The sequence below is a fragment of the Cetorhinus maximus genome, chromosome 21 (assembly GCF_964194155.1).
Source record: "Cetorhinus maximus chromosome 21, sCetMax3.hap1.1, whole genome shotgun sequence".
Taxonomy (NCBI): Eukaryota; Metazoa; Chordata; class Chondrichthyes; order Lamniformes; family Cetorhinidae; genus Cetorhinus; species Cetorhinus maximus.
In genome coordinates this window covers 26,621,093-26,645,550 of record NC_135899.1, presented here as the reverse complement: position 1 = coordinate 26,645,550, position 24,458 = coordinate 26,621,093, and the positions used below count along the sequence as shown (strand labels likewise).

General features: G+C 47.9%; 1 pseudogene across 1 annotated transcript in view; it reads left to right on the top strand.

Annotated features, from left to right (window-relative positions):
* Positions 1-23,063, top strand: part of LOC144695377 (netrin-G1-like) — a 38,757-nt pseudogene extending 15,694 nt beyond the window's left edge. Inside the window, exons 4-6 of the transcript XR_013579945.1 lie at positions 18,363-18,383; positions 18,535-18,607; positions 21,648-23,063. The product of XR_013579945.1 is annotated as a netrin-G1-like (transcript). The remainder of the gene's footprint in view (positions 1-18,362; positions 18,384-18,534; positions 18,608-21,647) is intronic.
* Positions 23,064-24,458: the final 1,395 nt, after the last annotated feature.

Here is a 24,458-nt window from a genome sequence, read left to right as displayed (position 1 = left end):
TTCGTAATTTCGTTCTCGTCGTAACTCCCGGCAGCGCATCCACTCTGAAATACAACCCGAGTGATATTTGTGACTGTGTTAAGGTGGAGACAGAGATTCAGCGGGGTGTTTGTACAGAGAATCAGCTAGCACAGATACAGGCTGCCGTTCAGCCCATTGTCCCTGTGCTGTCTCTTTGAAAGAGCAAACAAAATAGGCCCACTCCACTGCTCGTTTCTCCATAGCCCTGCAAATCTCTCTTTTTCAAGAATTTCTTCAATTCCCGTTTGAAAATCGGGAGTGAATCTGTTTCCACCGCCCTTTCAGACAGTGCATTCCAGCTCAACACAACTGGCTGTGCAAAAGAGACAGAATCTCCTCCTTTCCCTCTCTGGCTCCTTTGCCAATTATCTTCAGTCTGTGCCCTCTGGTCACTGACCCTCCTGCCTCTGGAAACAGCTTCTTATTTACCCAATCAAAGCCCTTCCCGATTTTTGACCCGGTCTGTCAAAGTCAGTGAGCAAGGTGGAGTTGCTGACATTGGGTAGAGGCTGAGGATATAATAGTCGTACGGGTTAAATGTGCTGAAACCTCAGTGTGGACAGACACACACACGGATACAGAGGCAGCAGCGAGGTGGAGACTGATGTGTGAAAGGCATGTTAACAGCTGAATGAACAAACAGCTGCAGGAGGGTGAAAGGAGAACAACAGTCTCTGTAATAAATCTCTGGAACAGATTAAGAAGTGAAGGTTGGGAGGGATATCTGTGGTCAGTGCTGTACGTGGAATGTCCCGAGATCGGAAAACAGGTAGTGACACGAATGGGCACTGGGGAGCGCTCTATGTGATTACTGACACCCTTACATATTAAAAACAAAAACAGAATTACCTGGAAAAACTCAGCAGGTCTGGCAGCATCGGCGGAGAAGAAATCAGTTAACGTTTCGAGCCTTCATGGCCCTTCGGCAGAACTGAAGCCGGCTTCAGTTCTGCCGAAGGGCCATGAAGGCTCGAAACGTTAACTGATTTCTTCTCCGCCGATGCTGCCAGACCTGCTGAGTTTTTCCAGGTAATTCTGTTTTTGTTTTGGATTTCCAGCATCCGCAGTAGCTTTTAGCCCTTACATATTAATCCTGTCTGCTTACACATTATTCACATGTAGTGTGAATGCAGTTACTCACTAAACCCGCGCTCACCTTACGTGAGCACTTTAGAAACTCAACCTTATCTCAGCGAGGGCTGCTGTGAATGTTCAGCGGATGCAGCATGTGAATCCACAAAGAAATCTTTGATTGTGAGTTTGAGTGAGGTCGACCTCACGATCACTGCATCGGATGAGATGTGTTAGTGTGTTTATCAGTAAAGGTTGTTAATCAGACGTCTCTCTAATTCTGTGCTTCTGTTTCATTCTCTAGGCCTCCCTGACACCGTCACCAGTGGATGTAAGTAGGACCTATGCTCTTTAAACTCTGACCTACTGACACAGAGCCCATATCTGTATTGGAACAAAACACTCCATTTATACCTCCCACAGCCCTCACTGACCAAGGAACACATGTAGGAGTGAACAGTGAGTGAGTGTGGAACAGGTGTAGATGTGGACAGGAAGTGAGTGTGGAACAGATGTGGGTGTGGACAGGATGTGAGTGTGGAAAAGATGTAGAAGTGAACAGGGAGTGAGTGTGGAACATGTGTAGGAGTAAACAGGGAGTGAGTGTACAAAAGGTATAGGAGTGAACAGGGAGTGAGAGTGGAACAGATGTAAGAGTGAACAGGGACTGAGAAGGGAACACATGTAGGAGTTAGCAGGTAGTCTGAGTGGAACAGGTGTTGGAAAGAACAGAGAGTGAGTGTGGAACAGGTGTAGGTGTGAACAGGGAGTGAGTATGGACAGGTATATGTGTGAAAATGGAGTAAGTGTGAAAGAGGTATAGGTGTGAACAGGGAATGAGAATGGAAAAGGTGTAGGAGTGAATGGGGAATGAGTGTAGAATAGGTTCAGGAGTGAACAGGGAGTGAGTGTGGAACAAGTGTAGCAGTGAACAAGAAGTGAGTGTGGAACAGGTGTAGAAGTGAACAGGGAGTGAGCGTGGAATAGGTGTAGAAGTGAACAGGGAGTGAGTGTGCAACTTCTGTCAGAGTGAACAGGGAGTGAGTGTGGAACAGGTGTAGGAGTGAACATGGAGTGAGTGTGGAGCAAGTGTAGGAGTGAACAGAGAGTGAGTGTGAAACAGGTATAGGTGTTGGCAAGGAATGAGAATGGAAAAGGTGCAGGGGTAAATGGAGAATGGATGTAGAACAGGTGCAGAAGTGAACAGGGAGTGAGTGTGGACAGGGATGAACAGGGAGTGAGTGTGGACAGGTATAGGTGTGAAAAGGGGGTGAGCGTGGAACAGGTGTAGCAATGAACATGGAGAGAGTGTGGAACAGGTGTAGGAGTGAACAGGGAGTGAGTTTGGAACGGCTGTAGAAGTGAACATGGAGTGAGTATGGAACAGTAACAGGTGTAGCAGTGAACAGGGAGTGTGTGTGGAACAGGTGTAAGTGTGGAAAGGGAATGACTGTGGAACGGTGCAGGAGTGAACAGGGAATGACTGTGGAACAGTTATGGGAGTGAACATCAAGTGAGTGTGGAATACATGTAGGAGTGAGCAGGGAGTGTGTGTGGAGCAGGCATTGGAGTGAATAGGGAGTGAATTTGGAATTGGTGTAGGTGTGGAGAGGGAGTGAGAGTGGAGCACATGTAGGAGTGAACGGGAAGTGAGTGTGGAAGAAGTGTGCAGGGAGTGAATGTGCAACTTCTGTAGGAGTCACAGGGAGTGAGTGTGCTGCAGGTGTACAAGTGAACAGGGACCGAGTGTGTGACCTGTTTAGCAGTGAACAGGGAGCGAGTGTGGAACGGGTGTAGAAGTGAACAAGGAGTGAGTGTGAAACAAGTATAGGTGTGAACAGGGAATAAGAATGGAGCAGGTGTGGGAGTGAATGTGATTGAGCGTGGAACAGGTGTAGGTGTGGGAAGGGAATGAGTGTTGAACAGGTGAGGAGTGAACAGGAAGTGAGGTTGGAACAGGTGTAGGAGTGAACAGGGAGTGAATGTAGAACAGCTGTAGGAGTGAACAGGGAGTGAGTGTGGAACGTATAAGAGTGAAAAGGGAGTGAGTGTGAAACAGGTTTAGGTGTAAACAGGGAATGAGAATGGAACAGATGTAAAAGTGGACGGGGAATGAGGGTGGAACATGTGTAGGAGTGAATGGAATTGAGCATGGAACAGGTGTAGGTGTGGCCAGGGAGGGAGGTTGGACCAGATGTAGGAGTGAACAGCATGTGATTGTGGACAGGTGTAGGTGTGGAATGGGAATGATTTTGGAACAGGAGTAGGAGTGGTCATGGAGTGAGTGTGGAACAAGTGTAGGGGTGAAGTGGGAGCCAATGTGGAACAGGTGTAGGTGTGAGCAGAGTGTGGAATAGGTGTGGGGGTGAACAGGAGTGAGTGTGCAACAGGCGTAGGAGTGAACAGGGAGTGAATGTGGAGCAGGTGTAGGTGTGAACAGGGAGTGTGTGTGGAGCAGGTGTAGGAGTGAAGAGGGAGTGAGTGTGAAACAAGTGTAGCAATGAACAGGGAGTGAGTGTGGAACAGGTATAGATGTGAACAGGGAATGAGAATGGGAGAATGGAACAGGTATAGGAGTGAATGCAGAGTGATTGTGGAACAGATGTAGGAATGAATGGGATTGAGCGTGGAACAGGTGTAGGTGTGGGAAGGGTATGGGTGCAGAACAGGTGTAGGAGCGAACAGGGAGTGAGTGTGGAACAGGTGTAGGAGTGAACTGGAAGTGAGTGTGAAACAGGTATAGGTGTGAACAGGGAATGAAAATGCAACAGGTGTAACAGTGAACAGGTGGTGAGTGTGGAACAAGTGTAGGGGTGAAGAGGGAGTCAGTGTGGATATATGTATAGGTGTGAGCAGAGAGGGAGTGTTAAACAGGTGTAGGAGTGAACAGGAGTGAATGTGAAACAGATGTAGCAGTGAACAGGGAGTGAGTGTGGAGCAGCTGTGGGAGTGAATGAGAATGAGCATGGAACAGGTGTAGATGTAGAAAGGGAGTGAGCGTAGAACAGGTGTAAGAGTGTTCACTCCTACACCTGCTCCACACTCACTACCTCTCCACACCAACACCTGTTCCTCATTCACACCCTGTTCACTCCTACAATTGTCCAACACCCATTCTCTTATCACTCATACACCTGTTCTACTCTCACTCCCTTTCTACACCTACAGTTGTTCCACACTCATTCCTATTTACTCCTACACCTGTTCCACATTCACTCCCTTTTCACTCCTAAACCTGTTCCCCTCATGCTCCCTCTCCACACCTACACCTGCTCCACACTCATTCCCTGTTCACTCCTACACCTGTTTCACACTCACTTCCTGTCCAGAGAGTGAGTGTGGATAAGTGTTGGAGTGAACAGGGAGTGAATGTGGAACAGGTGTATGCGTGGAGGGGGAGTGAGGTAGGATTGGACACAGAGTGAGTGTTGAACAGATATAGGAGTGAGCAGGGACTGAGTGTGGAACAAGTGTAGGAGTGAATAGGGAGTGAGTGTTTTGCAGGTGGTGGAGTGAGCAAGGAGTGAGTGTGCCAGAGGTCTAGGAGTGAACAAGGAGTGAGTGTGGAACAAGTGTAAGTGTGGACAGGGAGTGAGTGTAGAACAGGTGTAGGAGTGAACAGGGAGTGAGTGTGCAACAGGTATAGGATTGAACAGGGAGTGAGTGGGCAACAGGTGTAAGAGTGAACAGGGACTGAGTGTGGAACAGGTGTAGGAGTGAATAGGGAGTGAGGGTGTAGCAGGTGCAGAGTGAACAGGGAGTGAGTGGGCAACAAAGATAAGAGTGAACATGCAGCGAGTGTGTCAGAGGTCTAGGAGTGAAGCGGGAATGAGTGTGGAACAAGTGTAAGTGTGGAAAGGGAGTGAGCGTGGAATATGTGTAGGAGTGAACAGGGAATGTGTATTGAACAGGTGTTGGAGTGCACAGGGAGGGATTGTGGAACAGGTGTAGGAATGAATGGGAGTGAGTGTGGGACAGGTGTAGGTGTCAAGAGGGAGTGAGTGTAGGAGTGAACAGAGAGTGAGTGTTTGACAAGTGTAGGAGTGAACAGGGTGTGAATGTGGAACAGGTGTTGGTGTGGAGAGGTCGTGAGTGTGGTGCAGGTGTAGGAGTGAACGGGGAATGAGTGTGGAACAGGTGCAGCAGTGAATAGAGAGTGAGTGTAGAACAGGTGTAGGTGTGGCTGGGAGTGAGTGTGGAACAGGCATGGGGTGAACAGTGAGTGAGTGTGGAGCTGGAGAGGGAGTGAATAGGGAGCGAGTGTGGAACAGGTGTAGGAGTGAACAGGGAGTGAGTGTGAATAGATGTAGGTGTGGCAGTGATTGTGTGTAGAAGAGGTGTAGGTGTGGTCAGGGAGTAGGCAAGGAACAAGTGTAGGAGTGAACAGGTAGTGAATGTACAACAGGTCTAGGCGTGGTCAGGCAGTGAGTGTAGAAGAGGTGTACGTGTGGACAGGGAATGAGTGTGGAACACGTGTGTGGGGGGAGAGGGAGTCAGCATGGAGCATGTGCAGGAGTGAACAGGGAGTGTGGAACATGTGTAGGAGTGAACAGGGAATGAGTGTGGAACAGGTGTAGGAGTGAATGGGAGTGAGTGTGGAACAGGTGTCGGTGTAGCAAGGGAGTGAGAGTAGAACAGATTTAGGAGTGAACAGAGGTGAGTGGAACAAGTGTAAATGTGGACAAGGAATGCGTGTGGAACAGGTATGGGTATGGAGAGGGAGTATGTGAGGAACAGGTTTAGGAGTGAAAAAGGAGTCAGTGTGCAACAGGTGTAAGAGTGAATAGAAATGAGCATGGAACAACTGTAGTTGTAGAAAGGGAGTGAGTGTAGAACAGGTGTAGGTCTGAACAGGGAATGTGTATTGAACAGGTGTTGGAGTGCACAGGGAGTGAGTGTGCAACAGCTGTAGGAATGAATGGGAGTGAGTGTGGAACACGTGTAGGTGTCAAGAGGGAGTGAGTGTAGTTGTGTAGGAGTGAACAGAGAGTGAGTATTAGACAAGTGCAGGAGTGAACAGGGTGTGAATGTGGAACAGGTGTTGGTGTGGAGAGGTCGTGAGTGTCATGCAGGTATGGGAGTGAACGGGAAGTGAGTGTGGAACAGGTGCAGCAGTGAATAGAGAGTGAGTGTAGAACAGGTGTAGGTGTGGCTGGGAGTAAGTGTGGAACAGGCATGGGGTGAACAGTAAGTGAGTGTGGACCTGGTGAGGGAGTGAGTGTGAATAGATGTACGTATGGCAGTGATTGTGTGTAGAAGAGGTGTAGGTGTGGTCAGGGTGTAGGCAAAGTACAAGTGTAGGTGTGAACTGGGAGTGAATGTACAACAGGTGTAGGCGTGGTCAGGAAGTGAGTGTAGAAGAGGTGTAGGTGTGGACAGGGAGTGAGTGTGGAACATGTGTGTGGGGGAGAGGGAGTCAGTATGGAGCATGTGCAGGAGTGAACAGGGAGTGTGGAACAGGTGTAGGAGTGAACAGGGAATGAGCATGGAACAGGTGTAGGTGTGGAGACAGAGTATGTGGGGAACAGTTTTAGGAGTGCACAGGGAGTGTGTGTGGAACAGGTGTAGGAATGAATGGGAGTGAGTGTGGAACAGGTGTAGGTGTAGAGACGGAGTGCACGTAGGAGTGTAGGAGTGAACAGAGAGTGAGTGTTTGACAAGTGTAGGAGTGAACAGGGTGTGAATGTGGAACAGGTGTTGGTGTGGAGAGGTCACGAATGTGGAACAGGTGCAGGAGTGAACAAGGAGTGAATGTGGAACTTGTGTAGCAGTGAACAGGGAGTGAGTGTGCACAGGTGTAGGAATAAACAGGGAGTGAGTGTGCAACAGGTGTAGGAATGAACAGGGATTGCGTGTGCAGCAGGTGTAGGAAAGAACAGGGAATAAGTATTGAACAGGTGTTGGAGTGCACAGTGAGTGTGTGTGGAACAGGTGTAGGAGTGAATGGGAGTGTGTGTGGAACAGGTGTAGGTGTAGAAAGGGAGTGAGAGTAGAACAGATTTAGGAGTGAACAGGGGTGAGTGGAACAAGAGTAAATGTGGACAGGAAGTGAGTGTGGAACAGGTGTAGGATTGAACGGGGAGTGAGTGTAGGAGTGAACAGGGAGTGAGTGTGGAACAGAATTGTGTGTGAATGGGAGTGAGTGTGGAACAGGTGTAGGTGTAGAAAGGAAGTGAGAGTAGAACAGATTTAGGAGTGAACAGGGTTGAGTGGAACAAGTGTAAATATGGACAAGGTGTGGGTGTGGAACAAGTATAGGTGTGGAGAGGGAGTATGTGGGGAACAGGTTTAGGAGTGAAAAGGGAATGAATGTGCAGCAGGTGTAAGAGTGAATTGGAGTGAGTGTGGAACAGGTATAGGTGTAGAAAGGGAGTGAGAGTTGAACAGATTTAGCAGTGAACAGGGGTGAGTGGAACAAGTGTAAATGCGGACAAGGTGTGGGTGTGGAACAGGTATAGGTGTGGAGATTGAGTATGACAGGAACAGGTTTAGGAGTGAAAAGGGAGTGAATGTGCAGCAGGTGTAAGAGTGATTTGGAGTGAGTGTGGAACAGGTATAGATGTAGAAAGGGAGTGAGAGTAGAACAGATTTAGGAGTGAACAGGGGTGAGTGGAACAAGTGTAAATGTGGACGAGGAATGCGTGTGGAACAGGTATGGGTATGGAGAGGGAGTATGTGGGGAACAGGTTTAGGAGTGAAAAGGGAGTCAGTGTGGAACAGGTGTAAGAGTGAAGAATAGAAATGAGCATGGAATAACTGTAGTTGTAGAAAGGGAGTGAGTGTAGAACAGGTGTAGGTGTGAACAGGGAATGTGTATTGAACAGGTGTTGGACTGCACAGGGAGTGAGTGTGGAACAGCTGTAGGAATGAATGGGAGTGAGTGTGGAACACGTGTAGATGTGAAGAGGGAGTGAGTGTAGGAGTGAACAGAGAGTGAGTGTTAGACAAGTGCAGGAGTGAACGCGGTGTGAATGTGGAACAGGTGTTGGTGTAGAGAGGTCGTGAGTGTGGTGCAGGTATGGGAGTGAACGGGAAGTGAGTGTGGAACAGGTACAGCAGTGAATAGAGAGTGAGTGTAGAACAGGTGTAGGTGTGGCTGGGAGTAAGTGTGGAACAGGCATGGGGTGAACAGTGAGTGAGTGTGGACCTGGTGAGGGAGTGAATAGGGAGTTATTGTGGAACAGGTGTAGGAGTGAACAGGGAGTGAGTGTGAATAGATGTAGGTGTGGCAGTGATTGTGTGTAGAAGAGGTGTGGTCAGGGAGTAGGCAAGGAACAAGTGTAGGAGTGAACAGGTAGTGAATGTACAACAGGTGTAGGCGTGGTCAGGGAGTGAGTGTAGAAGAGGTGTAGGTGTGGACAGGGAGTGACTGTGGAACACGTGTGTGGGGGGAGAGGGAGTCAGCATGGAGCATGTGCAGGAGTGAACAGGGAGTGTGGAACAGGTGTAGGAGTGAACAGGGAATGAGTGTGGAACAGGTGTAGGAGTGAATGGGAGTGAGTGTGGAACAGGTGTCGGTGTAGAAAGGAAGTGAGAGTAGAACAGATTTAGGAGTGAACAGGGTTGAGTGGAACAAGTGTAAATGTGGACAAGGTGTGGGTGTGGAGACGGAGTATGTGGGGAACATGTTTAGGAGTGAAAAGGGAGTGAATGTGCAGCAGGTGTTAGAGTGAATTGGAGTGAGTGTGGAACAGGTATAGGTGTAGAAAGGGAGTGAGAGTAGAACAGATTTAGGAGTGAACAGGGTTGAGTGGAACAAGTGTAAATGTGGACAGGGAGTGAGTGTGGAACAGAAGTGTGTGTGAATGGGAGTGAGTGTGGAACAGGTGTAGGTGTAGAAAGGAAGTGAGAGTAGAACAGATTTAAGAGTGAACAGGGTTGAGTGGAACAAGTGTAAATGTGGACAAGGTGTGGGTGTGGAACAGGTATTGGTATGGAGAGGGAGTATGTGGGGAACAGGTTTAGGAATGAAAAGGGAGTCAGTGTGGAACAGGTGTAAGAGTGAATAGAAATTAGCATGGAACAACTGTAGTTGTAGAAAGGGAGTGAGTGTAGAACAGGTGTAGGTGTAAACAGGGAATGTGTATTGAACAGGTGTTGGAGTGCACAGGGAGTGAGTGTGGAACAGCTGTAGGAATGAATGGGAGTGAGTGTGGAACACGTGTAGGTGTGAAGAGGGAGTGTAGGCGTGGTCAGGGAGTGAGTGTAGAAGAGGTGTAGGTGTGGACAGGGAGTGAGTGTGGAACACATGTGTGGGGGGAGAGGGAGTCAGCATGGAGCATGTGCAGGAGTGAACAGGGAGTGTGGAACAGGTGTAGGAGTGAACAGGGAATGAGCATGGAACAGGTGTAGGTATGGAGACAGAGTATGTGGGGAACAGTTTTAGGAGTGCACAGGGAGTGTGTGTGGAACAGGTGTAGGAATGAATGGGAGTGAGTGTGGAACAGGTGTAGGTGTAGAGACGGAGTGCATGTAGGAGTGTAGGAGTGAACAGAGAGTGAGTGTTTGACAAGTGTAGGAGTGAACAGGGTGTGAATGTGGAACAGGTGTTGGTGTGGAGAGGTCGTGAATGTGGAACAGGTGCAGGAGTGAACAAGGAGTGAGTGTGGAACTTGTGTAGTAGTGAACAGGGAGTGAGTGAGCACAGGTGTAGGAATAAACAGGGAGTGAGTGTGCAACAGGTGTAGGAATGAACAGGGATTGCGTTTGCAGGAGGTGTAGGAAAGAACAGGGAATGAGTATTGAACAGGTGTTGGAGTGCACAGTGAGTGAGTGTGGAACGGGTGTAGGAGTGAATGGGAGTGAGTGTGGATCAGGTGTAGGTGTAGAAAGGGAGTGAGAGTAGAACCGATTTAGGAGTGAACAGGGTTGAGTGGAACAAGTGTAGATGTGGACAAGGTGTGGGTGTGGAACAGGTATAGGCGTGGAGAGGGAGTATGTGGGGAACAGGTTTAGGAGTGAAAAGGGAGTGAATGTGCAGCAGGTGTAAGAGTGATTTGGAGTGAGTGTGGAACAGGTAGAGGTGTAGAAAGGGAGTGAGAGTTGTACAGAATTAGCAGTGAACAGGGGTGAGTGGAACAAGTGTAAATGTGGACAAGGTGTGGGTGTGGAACAGGTGTAGGTGTGAACATGTAATATGTGTGGAACAGGTACAGTGTGGAGAGGAAGTATGTGTGGACCTGGTGTAGGAGTGAATAGGGAGTGAGTGTAGAACAAGTGTAGGAGTGAACAGGGTGTGAATGTGGAACAGGTGTTGGTGTGGAGAGGTCGTGAGTGTGGAGCATGTGCAGGAGTGAACAAGGAGTGAGTGTGGAACTGGTGTAGTAGTGAACAGGGAGTGAGTGTGCACAGGTGTAGGAATGAACAGGGATTTAGTGTGCAGCATGTGTAGGAAAGAACAGGGAATGAGTAATGATCAGGTGTCGGAGTGCACAGGGAGTTAGTGTGGAACAGGTGTAGGAGTGAATGGGAGTGAGTGTGGAACAGGTGTCGGTGTAGAAAGGGAGTGAGAGTAGAACAGATTTAGGAGTGAACAGGGGTGAGTGGAACAAGAGTAAATGTGGACAGGGAGTGAGTGTGGAACAGGTGTAGGAGTGAACGGAGAGTGAGTGTAGGAGTGAACCGGGAGTGTGTGTGGAACAGAATTGTGTGTGAATGGGAGCGAGTGTGGTACAGGTGTAGGTGTAGAAAGGAAGTAAGAGTAGAACAGATTTAGGAGTGAACAGGGTTGAGTGGAACAAGTGTAAATGTGGACAAGGTGTGGGTGTGGAACAGGTATAGGTGTGGAGAGGGAGTATGTGGGGAACAGGTTTAGGAGTGAAAAGGGAGTGAATGTGCAGCAGGTGTAAGAGTGAATTGGAGTGAGTGTGGAACAGGTATAGGTGGAGAAAGGGAGTGAGAGTTGAACAGAATTAGCAGTGAACAGGGGTGAGTGGGACAAGTGTAAATGTGGACAAGGTGTGGGTGTGGAACAGGTGTAGGTGTGAACATGTAATGTGTGTGGAACAGGTACAGGTGTGGAGAGGAAGTATGTGTGGACCTGGTGTAGGAATGAATAGGGAGTGAGTGTGGAACAAGTGTAGGAGTGAACAGGGTGTGAATGTGGAACAGGTGTTTGTGTGGAGAGGTCGTGAGTGTGGAGCATGTGCAAGAGTGAACAAGGAGTGAGTGTGGAACTGGTGTAGTAGTGAACAGGGAGTGAGTGTGCACAGGTGTAGGAATGAACAGGGATTGAGTGTGCAGCATGTGTAGGAAAGAACAGGGAATGAGTATTGAACAGGTGTCGGAGTGCATAGTGAGTGAGTGTGGAACAGGTGTAGGAGTGAATGGGAGAGAGTGTGGAACAGGTGTCGGTGTAGAAAGGGAGTGAGAGTAGAACAGATTTAGGAGTGAACAGGGGTGAGTGGAACAAGTGTAAATGTGGACAGGAATGGGTGTGGAACAGGTATAGGTATGGAGAGGGAGTATGTCGGGAACAGGTTTAGGAGTGAAAAGGGAGTGAGTGTGGAACACGTGTAGGAGTGAATGGAAATGAGCATGGAACAACTGTAGGTGTAGAAAGGGAGTGAGTGTAAAACAGGTGTAGGTGTGAACAGGGAATGTATATTGAACACGTGTTGGAGTGCACAGGGAGTGAGTGTGGAACAGGTGTAGGAATCAATGGGAGTGAGTGTGGAACAGGTGTAGGTATCAAGAGGGACTGAGTGTAGGAGTGTAGGAGTGAACAGAGAGTGAGTGTTTGACAAGTGTAGGAGTGAACAGGGTGTGAATGTGGAACAGGTGTTGGTGTGGAGAGGTCGTGAGTGTGGTGCAGATGTAGGAGTGAATGGGGAGTGAGTGTGGAACAGGTGCAGGAGTGAATAGAGAGTGACTGTAGAACAGGTGTAGGTGTGGCTGGGAGTAAGTGTGGAACAGGCATGGGGTGAACAGTGAGTGAGTGTGGACCTGGTGAGGGAGTGAATAGGGAGTGAATGTGGAACAGGTGTAGGAGTGAACAGGGAGTGAGTGTGAATAGATGTAGGTGTGGCAGTGATTGTGTGTAGAAGAGGTGTAGGTGTGGTCGGGGAGTAGGCAAGGAACAAGTGTAGGAGTGAAAAGGGAATGAATGTACAACAGGTGTAGGAGTGGTCAGGGAGTGAGTGTGGAATATGTGTGTGGGGGGAGAGGCAGTCAGCATGGAGCATGTGCAGGAGTGAACAGGGTGTGTTGAACAGGTGTAGGAGTGAACAGGGAATGAGCATGGAACAGCTGTAGGTGTGGAGACAGAGTATGTGGGGAACAGTTTTAGGAGTGCACAGGGAGTGTGTGTGGAACAGGTGTAGGAGTGAATGGGAGTGAGAGTGGAACAGGTGTAGCTGTAGAAAGGGAGTGAGAGTAGAATAGATTTAGGAGTGAACAGGGTTGAGTGGAACAAGTGTAAATGTGGACAAGGTGTGGGTGTGGAACAGGTATAGGTGTGGAGAGGGAGTATGTGGGGAACAGGTTTAGGAGTGAAAAGGGAGTGAATGTGCAGCAGGGGTAAGAGTGAATTGGAGTGAGTGTGGAACAGGTATAGGTGTAGAAAGGGAGTGAGAGTTGAATAGATTTAGCTGTGAACAGGGGTGAGTGGAACAAGTGTAAATGTGGATAAGGTGTGGAACAGGTATAGGTGTGGAGAGGGAGTATGTGGGGAACAGGTTTAGGAGTGAAAAGGGAGTGAATGTGCAGCAGGTGTAAGATTGAATTGGAGTGAGTGTGGAACAGGTATAGGTGTAGATAGGGAGTGAGAGTTGAACAGATTTAGCAGTGAACAGGGGTGAGAGGAACAAGTGTAGATGTGGACAGGGAGTGAATGTGGATCAGGTGTAGGTGTGAACATGTAATGTGTGTGGAACAGGTACAGGTGTGGAGAGGGACTATGTGTGAACCTGGTGTAGGAGTGAATAGGGAGTGAGTGTGGAACAAATGTAAGTTTGGACAGGGAGTGAGTGTGAAATATGTGTAGGGGGAGAGCGAGTCAGTATGGAGCAGGTGCAGGAGTGAACAGGGAGTGTGGAACAGGTGTAGGAGTGAACAGGTAATGAGTTTGAAGCAGGTATAGGAGAGAACAGTGAGTGAGTGTTGATTTGGGGTAGGAGTGAACAGGGATTGAGTGTGCAGCAGGTATAGGAAAGAACAGGGAATGAGTATTGAACAGGTGTCGGAGTGCATAGGGAGTGAGTGTGGAACAGGTGTAGGTGTAGAAAGGGAGTGAGAGTAGAACAGATTCACGAGTGAACAGGGGTGAGTGGAACAAGTGTAAATGTGGACAAGGAATGGGTGTGGAACAGGTGTAGGTATGGAGAGGGAGTATGTGGGGAACAGGTTTGGGAGTGAAAAGGGAGTGAGTGTGGAACAGGTGTAGGAGTGAATAGAAATGAGCATGGAACAACTGTAGGTGTAGAAAGAGAGTGAGTGTAGAACAGGTGTAGGCGTGGACAGGGAGTGAGTGTGGAACATGTGTAGGGCAGAGAGGGAGTCAGAGTGGAGCAGGTGTAGGAGTGAACAGAGAGTGTGGAACAGGTGTAGCAGAGAACAGGGAGTGAGTGTGCAACAGGTGTAGGAGCGAACAGGGAATGAGTATTGAACAGATGTTGGAGTGCACAGGGAGAGTGTGTGGAACAGATGTAGGTGCAGAAAGGGAGTGAGATTAGAACAGATTTAGGAGTGAACAGGGGTGAGTGGAACACAAGTGTAGATGTGGACAGGGAGTGAGTGTGTAGAAGTGAACAGGTGATGTCTGTGGAACAGGTGCAGGTGTGGAGAGGGAGTATGTGTGGAATAGGTGTAAGAGTGAACAGGGAATGAGTGTGGAACAGGTGTAGGAGTGGAGAGGGAGTGAGTGTCGAACAGCTGTAGGAGTGAACAGAGAATGAGTATGGAACAGGTGTAGGATTGTACAGGGAGTGTGGAAAGGATGTAGGAGTGAACAGGGACTGGGATCTGATGTCTGCTTACTCGTGTATTTCTGGAGGAAAGTATAATCGTGTATTTCTGGAGGAAAGTATAATCTCCTCGAGTGCTGCAACAGATGAGAAGCTAAGAGGAAAGTGCTTTTTAACTCTATTGGTTAGAACGTTCACTGGGAAATGCAGGGAATACTTGTAGAATGTCTGAGACCAGGATCATTGGGAACCTGTTGTAATCCCGTTATGTCAGATTCAGGAATTGGAACTGGATCAGTGTTGCCGGCCTCAATTTGTTCATCTTTATTCCCCCATTTCACATGAACTCGTTCCCGTTTATTTAAACGTCTCATGTTGTCTAAGTCATTCTGAACCATCTGTCAACTTGAACCCTCAAACCAACACTCACACTGACCGAGAATGACCATAACTTCACACACTGACCGAGAATGACCATAACTTCACACGCTGAATGGGAGTGACCATATCTTCACATATTGCCTGAAAGTGACCATAAGCCCCCACATTGATTGGGACTGACCATAACTCCCCACGCTGTCCAGGACTGACCATAACTCTCCACACTGACCGGGAGTGACATAACTCCTCATACTGACCGAGAGTGACTATATCTTCACACACTCACCAGGAGTGACTATAATTCCCCAAAATAACAGAGAATGACTATAACTCCTTACAGTGACCGAGTTTGAGTATAACTCCCATGCTGACTGTGAGTGTCCATAACTCCTGTCACTGATCTAGAATGACCATAGCTAAATCTACTGACCAGGAGTGACCATAACTCTCCACATTGACCAAGTTTGAGTTTAACTTCCCGTACTGAGTGTGAGTGGCCATAACACCCGGCACTGCTAGAGAATCACCATAACTCAATCTACTGACCAGGAGTAACCATAACTCCCCACACTGACCAGGAGCAAAACCGCTATCAAACTGCTACATAGTCTCAAAAAAGGAATTGAACCGGATGGACCACCCGACAATGACCTAGGCACCGGAATCGACAATGGCAATCTCAGCCCTGTCGACCCTACAAAGTCCTCCTTACTAACATCTGGGGGCTAGTGCCAAAATTGGGAGAGCTGTCTCACAGACTAGTCAAGCAACAGCCTGACATAATCATCCTCACGGAATCATACCTTACAGATAATGTCCCAGAGACCAGCATCACCATCCCTGGATATGTCCTGTCTCACTGGCAGGATGGGCCCAGCAGAGGTGGTGGCATAGTGGTATACAGTCGGAAGGGAGTTGCCCTGGGAGTCCTCAACATTGACTCTGGAACCCATGAAGTCTCATGGCATCAGATCAAACATGGGCAAGGAAACCTTCTGCTGATTACCACATACTGTCCTCCCTCAGCTGATGAATCAGTGCTCCTCCATGTTGAACCTCACTTGGAAGAAGCACTGAGGGTGGCAAGGGCACAGAACGTACTCTAGGTGGAGGACTTCAATGTCCAGTGCCAAGAATGGCTCAGTAGCACCACTACTGATCCAGCTGGCTGAGTCCTAAAGGACAGAGCTGCTAGACGGGGTCTGCGGCAGGTGGTGAGGGAACCCACAAGAGGGAAAAATATACTTGACCTCATCCTCGCCAACCTACCTGCCGCAGATGTATCTGTCCATGACAGTATCATTAGGAGTGACCACCACACAGTCCTTGTGGAGACGAAGTCCCAGCTTCATATTGAGGATACCCTACATCGTGTTGTGTGGCACTACCACCGTGCTAAATGGGATAGATTTCAAACAGATCTAGCAACTCAAGAGTGGGCATCCACGAGGCACTGTGAGCCATCAGCAGCAGCAGAATTGTACTAGAACACAACCTGTAATCTCAACAGGTCTGATAGCATCTGTGGAGAGAAAAACAGAGTTGATGCTTCGAATCCATATGACCCTTCTTCAGAGCTACTGAAGAAGGGTCATACAGACTCGAAATGTCAACTCTGTTTTTCTCTCCACAGATGCTGTCAGACCTGCTGAGTTTTTCCAGCATTTTCTGTTTTTCTGCATCTGCAGTATTTTGCTTTTAACAACCTGTAAGCTCATGGCCCGGCATATCCCCCACTCTACCATTACCATCAAGCCAGGGGATCAACCCTGGTTCAATAAAGAGTGCAGGAGGGCATGCCAGGAGCAGCACAGGCATACCTAAAAATGAAGTGTCAACCTGGTGAAGCTATAACACAGGACTGCTTGCATACCAAACAGTATAAGCAGCAGGTGATAGACAGGGCTAAGCAACCCCACAACCAACGGATTAGCTCTGCAGTCCTGCTACATCCAGTCGTGAATGGTGGTGCACAATTAAACAATCACTGAAGGAGGAGGCTCCACAAATATCCCCATCCTCAATGATGGGGGAGCCCAGCATATCAGTGCAAAAGATAAGGCTGAAGCATTTGCTACAATCTTCAGCCAGAAGTGCTGAGTGGATGATTCATCTCGGCCTCCTCCTGAGGTCCCCAGCATCTCAGATGCCAGTCTTCAGCCAATTCGATTCACTCCACGTGACATCAAGAAATGGCTGAAAGCACTGGATACTGCAAAGGCTATGGGCCCTGACAATATTCCGGCAATAGTAGTGAAGACTTGTGCTCCAGAACTTGCCACACCCCTAGCCAAGCAGTTCCAGTACAGCTACAACACTGGCATCTACCCGGCTATGCGGAAAATTGCCCAGGTATGTCCTGTACACAAAAAGCAGGACAAATCCAACCCGGCCAATTACCGCCACATCAGTCTACTCTCCATCATCAGTAAAGATATGGAAGGGGTCATCAACAGTGCTATAAGCGGCACTTGCTTAGCAGTAACCTGCTCACTGATTCCCAGTTTGGGTTCCACCAGGGCCACTCAGCTCCTGACCTCATTACAGCCTTAGTTTAGACATGGGCAAAAGAGCTGAACTCCCAAGGTGAGGTGAGAGTGACTGCCCTTGACATCAAGACTGCATTTGACTGAGTGTGGCATCAAGGAGCCCTAGCAAAACTGGGAGTCAATGGGAATCGGGGGGAAAACTCCACTGGTTGGAGTCATACCTAGCACAAAGGAAGATGGTTGTGGTTGTTGGAGGTCAGTCATCTCAGCTCCCAGACATCACTGCAGGAGTTCCTCAGGGTAGTGTCCTCGGCCCAACCATCTTCAGCTGCTTCATCAATGACCTTCCTTCCATCATAAGTTCAGAAATGGGGATGTTCGCTGGTGATTGTACAATGTTCAGCACCATTTGCGACTCCTCAGATACTAAAGCAGTCCATGTCCAAATGCAGCAAGACTTGGACAATATCCAGGGTTGGGCTGACAAGTGGCAAGTAACATTCACACCACCCAAGTGCCGGGCAATGACCATCTCCAACAAGAGAGAACCTAACCATCATCCTTTGACATTCAATGGCATTACCTTCACTGAATCCCCCACTATCAACATCCTGGGAGTTACCATTGACCAGAAACTGAACTGGACTAGCCATATAAATACTATGGCTACAAGAGCAGGTTAGATGCTGGAAAGCCTGCAACGAGTAACTCACCTCCTGACTCCTCAAAGCCTGTCCACCATCTACAAGGCACAAGTCAGGAGTGTGATGGAATACTCTCCACTTGCCTGGATGAGTGCAGCTCCCACAACACTAAAGAAGATCGACACCATCCAGGACAAAGCAGCCACTTGATTGGCACCAAATCCACAAACATTCACTCCCTCCACCACTGATGCACAGTAGCAGTGTGTGTACCATTTACAAGACGCACTGTAGGAATTCACCAAGGCTCCTGAGACAGTACCTTCCAAATCCACGACTACTACCATCTAGAAGTTCAAGGGCAGCAGATAGATGGGAACATCACCACCGGGAACTTCCCCTCCAAGTCACTTACTATCCTCACTTGGAAATGTATCTCCGTTCCTTCACTGTCACTGGGTCAAAATCCTGGAACTCCCATGTATCTACACCACATGGACTTCTGCGTTTCAAGAAGGCAGCTCACCACCACCTTCTCAAGGGCAATTAGGGATGGGTAAAAATGCTGGTCCAGCCAGCGAAGCCCACATCCCATGAATGAAAAATAAGAAAAAAGGAATGCGAAAATGGAGCAGAAACCTGTGTGGGAACTGGGTTTTCAGCTGGGTCTGAAGGCCCTTCCTAAATCTTTCCATCTCTTCGCCTCTCCCGCCTATTTTAAGATGCTTCTTGAAACTTCTCTCTTTGATTGGGTTTATGGTCATCTGTCCAAACATTTCGTCCTGAAGCTCGGTGTCAGTTTTGGTCTGAGTGATGGTGAGGCGGAGATGGCAACTCCCTTGTTTGTCTATTAGACCCTCTTGTAGTGTTGGACAGTCTCCACTCGTGCGTACGTGCGCACGTGTGCATGTGCATGGGCATGCGGCGCTTGGACATGCATGTTCATGTGGTACAGATGTTGTGTACAGACAGTGCATTATTCTCCAGCCGGGATTCATAGTTGCTGACTTCTCCGGACACATGCAGCTGACCCAAGGAGATTCACAGATGGCCAAGTATCTCATCACTTGAGGTCACAAACCCAAAGCAGGTCAATATAGGAACATAGGAACAGGAGGAGGCCATTCAGCCCATCGAGTCTGCTCCATCATTCAATATGATCATGGCTGATCATCCACTTCAATGCCTGTTTCCTACACTATCCCCATATCCCTTTATGTCACTGGTATTTAGAAATCTGTCAATCGTTGCTTTAAACACATTCAATGACTGAGCTTCCAGACCCCTGTGGGGTAGAGAATTCCAAAGATCCCCAACCATCTGAGTAAATAAAATTCTCCTAATCTTGGTCCTAAGTGGCTTCCCCTTTATTTTGAATTGTGTCCCCTGGTTCTAGACTCCCCAACCAGGTGAAACATCTTACCTGCATCTACCCTGTTCATTCATTTAAGTATTTTGTTGGTTTCAATGAGATCACCTCTCTTTCTTTGAAACCCTGGAGAATACAGGCCCAGTTTCCCCAATCCCTCTTCACAGGACAGTCCCACCAACCCGGGAACAAGTCTGGTGAACCTTCGTTGCACTCCTTCTATGGCAATAATATTCTTCCTAAGGTAAAGGGACCAAAACTGCACACAGTACTCCAGGTGCAGTCTAACCAATCTTCTGTATAATTGAAGCAAGACTTCACTACCCCATACTCAAATCCTCTTGCAATAAAGGCTAACATTCCATCTGCCTTCCTAATTGCCTGCTGCATCTGTATGGAGTTTTCAAACAATGTGACTGGCTTCAATCAGAAAGAGAGAACATTTAATCATCAATTTAGACCCATTCTTTCTTTGGTTCCTTCTTTGGTTTCTTAAGACCCGAGTTTTTGGCCAGTTTTCCCAAAGTCCCCTAACAGCAGCTTGCTGTTCATACTACTGTCCCCCGAATCTTGATTCTCTGTCCTTAGCCATGACTCTACTATGTGGGACTTTATCAAAGGCCTTTTGAAAATCCATAATCATTATTTCTACCAACTATTTCCATATATAATGTGCACTTTTCTCCCTAAAAATTTGTCTCCAAGTTGGAGTGTATATTATACAGGGAACAACTCAAAACTAATCTTTTTTGCAGCTGGTCAAGAATCTTTTCCTGATGCATTGTGAATAATAACACACATTTAACGAGAAATGTTGTGTTTCGATGGTATTTTAAATTCTCCCTGTTTCTAAGACATAAATGAGAATTGTCCCTTGTTTTCGTTAACCTTCAGTCATTATAAACTTAATTCCAGGTTTATTTGGCCAGGTGGTCTATGAATACTTCGTATGTGTATCTTACTGCCCCAAGTTAACCTGAGAAACGTGTCTAATGTTACGTGCTGCGTTTGATCGATTGACAAAACACGAGCAGCTCATTTGGCCAACTTGAGCATCACATGTTTTGGCTGTGGAACTGCTTGCTCAGCAAACAAGCGAGGGAACAGACCCATTAGCTTAGTCGGGTTTACTAATTACTTTTGCCAACAATGGGTGAATTTGACCAAATTATTGCAAAAGTGTAGGGCAGAATCTTCTGTTCAGCTAGCGGGGGGCGGTCCCACACTCTGACGCGTAAATTGACGCATGGTGATGTCGGGCGTGCGTCCCAACGTCACCACGTGTCGTTCCGATCTTCCGTTCAGCGGGCGCGCAGCCAACTCCAGTGCGCGCCTGCTGAACTGTCAAAGGCCTGTTAAGGCCATTAATAAACTAATTAAAGTAATTGTCAGGGCTGCCTCTCCAACCTTAAGGTTGGCGGGCAGGCAAAGAGTCCAGGCGGCCTTCGCATTTTTCATGAAACCTCACCCACGGGCGGGATGAGGTTTCATGAAGGGTTTATTAATTAAAAATAAAATTTTTAATGAAAATTCATAAACATGTCCCAGCTCATGTGACACTGTCACATGAGGGGACATGTCTGAATAATTTTAGTTTTTTTATTTCTTCCATCTTTTTAACTGAGCTTAATCTCCCTGAGGCAGCTCCATGCCTCAGGGAGATTTCTATGTTCTTTTGCGCGCAGGCCCCAACTCTCCCTCCTCCCCCCGCCGGCACGGGTGGTGTTGAGCACTACCAGGCACGTGTTAAGGCCCGCCTGTGCCTGCTCCCGACTGGCTCGCCCGATGGGGAGAAAATTCTCCCCAAGGTGTGGATTATATATGGTGATAAGGCAAGTTTGACGTTTGATCATGATAAACAGACTGTGTATTATATTCAGATAATTATGGTACTGCAGCACCCTGATGTACAATTTCTGTAACTCCTTTAAAGATTGCAGTAAGGTTGGTTGAGCATGACCTTCCCTTTTTGAATTTGTGTCAATATTTTTTGTTATATGTTCAGTTACTAGATGTTTTTACTATTACATTTTTGAATAAGGATTCCATTATGTTTCCTATTAGGAATGTTAATCTAATTGGCATATCGTACCCTGGACTTGTTCCATCTTCCTTTTTAAAAAGAGGAATCACATTAACTGTCCATCTGTCCTCTCGCAATATTCCCTTTTCTGATAAATATTTATATCTATGTACTAACGCCTCTGCTATCTCTTCCCTAACTCCTTTTAATATCCACGGGTACAATCCATCTGGTCCAGGGGTATTATCCTCCCTAAATTTGATTAGTTTATCGATTATCTCCATCCTTTGCATCTTTACATCTTTTTTGATTTCTTTTTCTAATGTCATGTTCCCCCAGGTTAGTCTTCTGGTAAATACCGAGACAAAGTCATTTAATATTTCTGCCATTTCTCTGTCATCTCCTGTGAGTTTATTGTATATGGATCCCTTAGTGACCCTATTTCTATCCTGGTTTTCCATTGGTCGAATACTTCATGACTTAATTTTATTTTCAATGACTATTTATTTCCGTAGTTTCTCTGTGTTTTCCTAATTGTTTATTCATTTCTTTACAAAAATTTTGTGTTTCCTTTGGAATCTGCAATGATTAATCTTTGTTATATTCTCGCTGTCTGGATATTTTTCTAATAAAATCTGGTCATAAAAGTGTGGTAATGGGGAGTGGTGACAGTGGAAACAATCTGTAACGTGGGGAGATTTTTAATGGTCTGACCTTTCTTTTCTCTCTCCTCTTGCAGTGGGCATGTGTGATAATTTGCTGACCCGCTGTGAGAATGGAGGAGTGTGTGAGGATAATGGGAGGTGCCTCTGTCCCGCTCCCTACACCGGGCTCCTGTGTGAGAAAGTCCAGTGCGCGAAGGAAGTGGGAGGATGTGTCTCCCAATCCCCCCGGGACCCCACCTTACACCGGGTGTTGTTATCACTGACCGTGCTGCTCACCGCTGCTAACGCCCGCCCACCACTCTGAGCCGCTTCCAGCGCCCCGGCCGCTCACCCAAAGGTGCGGAGAGCGGAAGGAAAATCCAGCGTTAACTGAGTCACCGTTAAAACATGCTCCCCTCCTCCCCCACCCCACCCCCCGCCGCACTCCTGGGAATGGTAAACTGGAACCGGGGTCTGAGCCCACTCAGGCTGACTGCGTCTGAGAGGCTGCAAGGAATGGACAGTGAGTGGGGACTAGACTCTCTGACTCCCCGTGGGACCCAGGCAGCTGCTCATATTCATTCTCCAAGCGCCAGTCACTCTTCCCATCTCCAGCTTCGGGGCAAAGAAACAAGGAAAGGACTTGGATTTCCACACAGCCTTTCTTCACCTCAGAACGTCCCAAAGCACTTCACAGGCAATGAATGACCTTTTCGCCAAGCAGCCATGTGATACTGACCAGATAATCTGTTTTAGTGACGTGGATTGAGGGATAAATATTGGTCAGGATAGCGGGGAGAACTACCCTGCTCTTCAAATAGTAACTGCAGGATCTTTTACACCCATGCAAGAGGTTTAACTTCTCATCTGGAAAATGGGGCCTCATATCATTCAGCACTCATCCCCTCACTTGTCCCAACCTCCACCCACCCTCTCTCCCTCCCTCAGTACCTCTCTCTCTCTCTAGCCCTACCCCCTAACCCTCTCCCCTTCATCTCCCCTCTCTCTCTCTCTCTTTACCTCACTGTGAACGATGGCTGACTGGGGACCAGGGAACGGGGATGGGGTTCGGGAAGAGGGTGCTCATTGGTTCTCCAAGAAATGGCAGCTTCCCCAGGGGAGTTTTCCAGCTGTTTATTACATTCCCGGAGCCAGCAAAATGGACACAGCCTCTCCACATGGAGCGTGGCGGAGAAAAGGCTCCATTGACGACTGGGGCTCCCTGACCCTGTGACCTCCAGACAGGAAGTGGAAGGGGCAGTGCTGGAGCAGACATGTCGACCAATCATTACTGTTTGTGGGATCTTGCTGTGCACAAATTGGCTCCTGTGTCTCCTGCATAACAACAGTGACTACATTTGTGAAGTATTCAATTGCTTGTGAGGCAGTTTTCCACCCACCTCCATCACTTTGTCCTGAGTTTATTTTACACAGAGGATTCGAAGCTTTTCCTGCAATAAAATAGAAGAGATATTGTGTCCTGAAAATATTTCAGTCGGTTGTGTACGAGACAGGGACATTAATCATCATTGATTTCTTATTCAGGAGAATTGCTTCCTAACTTGTATCGGGAACTCCTGTCAAATATTTCCTGGGCTCAAGGAATTATCATCATAGCCCCTTAATCTGACATTTCAGATCATTAAATTTTGTAAAATCACTCAACAGGTTCTGAATGTCTCCACTGGATAATTTTATCGCCATTGAACACTCCAGGCTTGGTTAATAGATCATTTAAAGATTTATAGACAGATTTAACATTTGCTTGCTCCAGATGATAAAAAAAATGATTCTAACTTTCGATTGGAACCATCCACATTGAGTGGGACAGGAACCCAATGTTTGGGGGACATTATTTCCCTGTTGTTTATGGCTCTTGTCCTTCCAGCTGGTGGAAGTGGTGGGTTTGGGAGGTGTTGGTGAAGGAGTCGCTTGCTGAGATTCTGGGCGGGATTCTGGACTCTGATGTCAGGGTGAAATGGGGTCCTGAGCCAAAACTTGTTGGCAACTGGACCAGCTCAGCAATGTCACTGAAGACAGCCTCTAATTGACCGTGTCCGAGATCACCGTCCAATTGAGGATGGTAGGCGGGTACCCGATGCTGTGGCCCAATCAGAGGGTCAGCCACTCTAGAGCCCAGGCAGCGCCACCTGGAGAGGTGGGTGCTGCTGAGGCAGGTCAGCGATTGAGAGCTGAAATCTACATTAAAATCCTGGAGGGGTAAAGCATGCCGGTCCCTCTGGATGGCTCATAGTGGGGGTGGGGGTGGCCTTCCCTGACCACAGCCCCCTCTTTGGACCATGGAGCCTCCAGCTCCAATGGGCCCCTGGACGAACACAAAGAGGCGGCCCCCATGAAGCTGGCAGCCTCCCGACAGGGCAACAGGGCCACTCCACTGCTGGCAAAATGTCAGAGCAGTCCCAAGGCATCAACCCAAAATGGTTCTTTGATTTAAAATGTCTGTCGCCAACATTCAAATGCAGAAGATGCAGATCTGTTCCCACTCCCAGGAAACCTTGTCAGCAGCCAGACTGTGGCAGAGAGATTCCCAACATAGATCCCCACTATTTTCCTGAGACTCCTGTTCCCAGCTAGCTGACCCGGGATTGGGTAAATCCTGCCCTATGGAGCCAGTGCTGAATGTGAGAGGGGCACAAACCCCCAACACAGGTCACATTTTCCCCAACACTTCACACAACTTTACACTTTAACCTCAGCTGATTGATGGCAGTGAGATTAGGGGCAGTAACCATTAATAGCCTGGAGCCTTTGTACAAAAGGGAATGGTTGATTGAATATTCTGGAGATTAACTATGGAATTCAGAGTTTGTTTTTGGTAATAATCCCTCATTGTGACATTAAACATCAGCGTTCTCCTTTTGAATTTTTACAGTTTTGACGTTAATAACTTTAA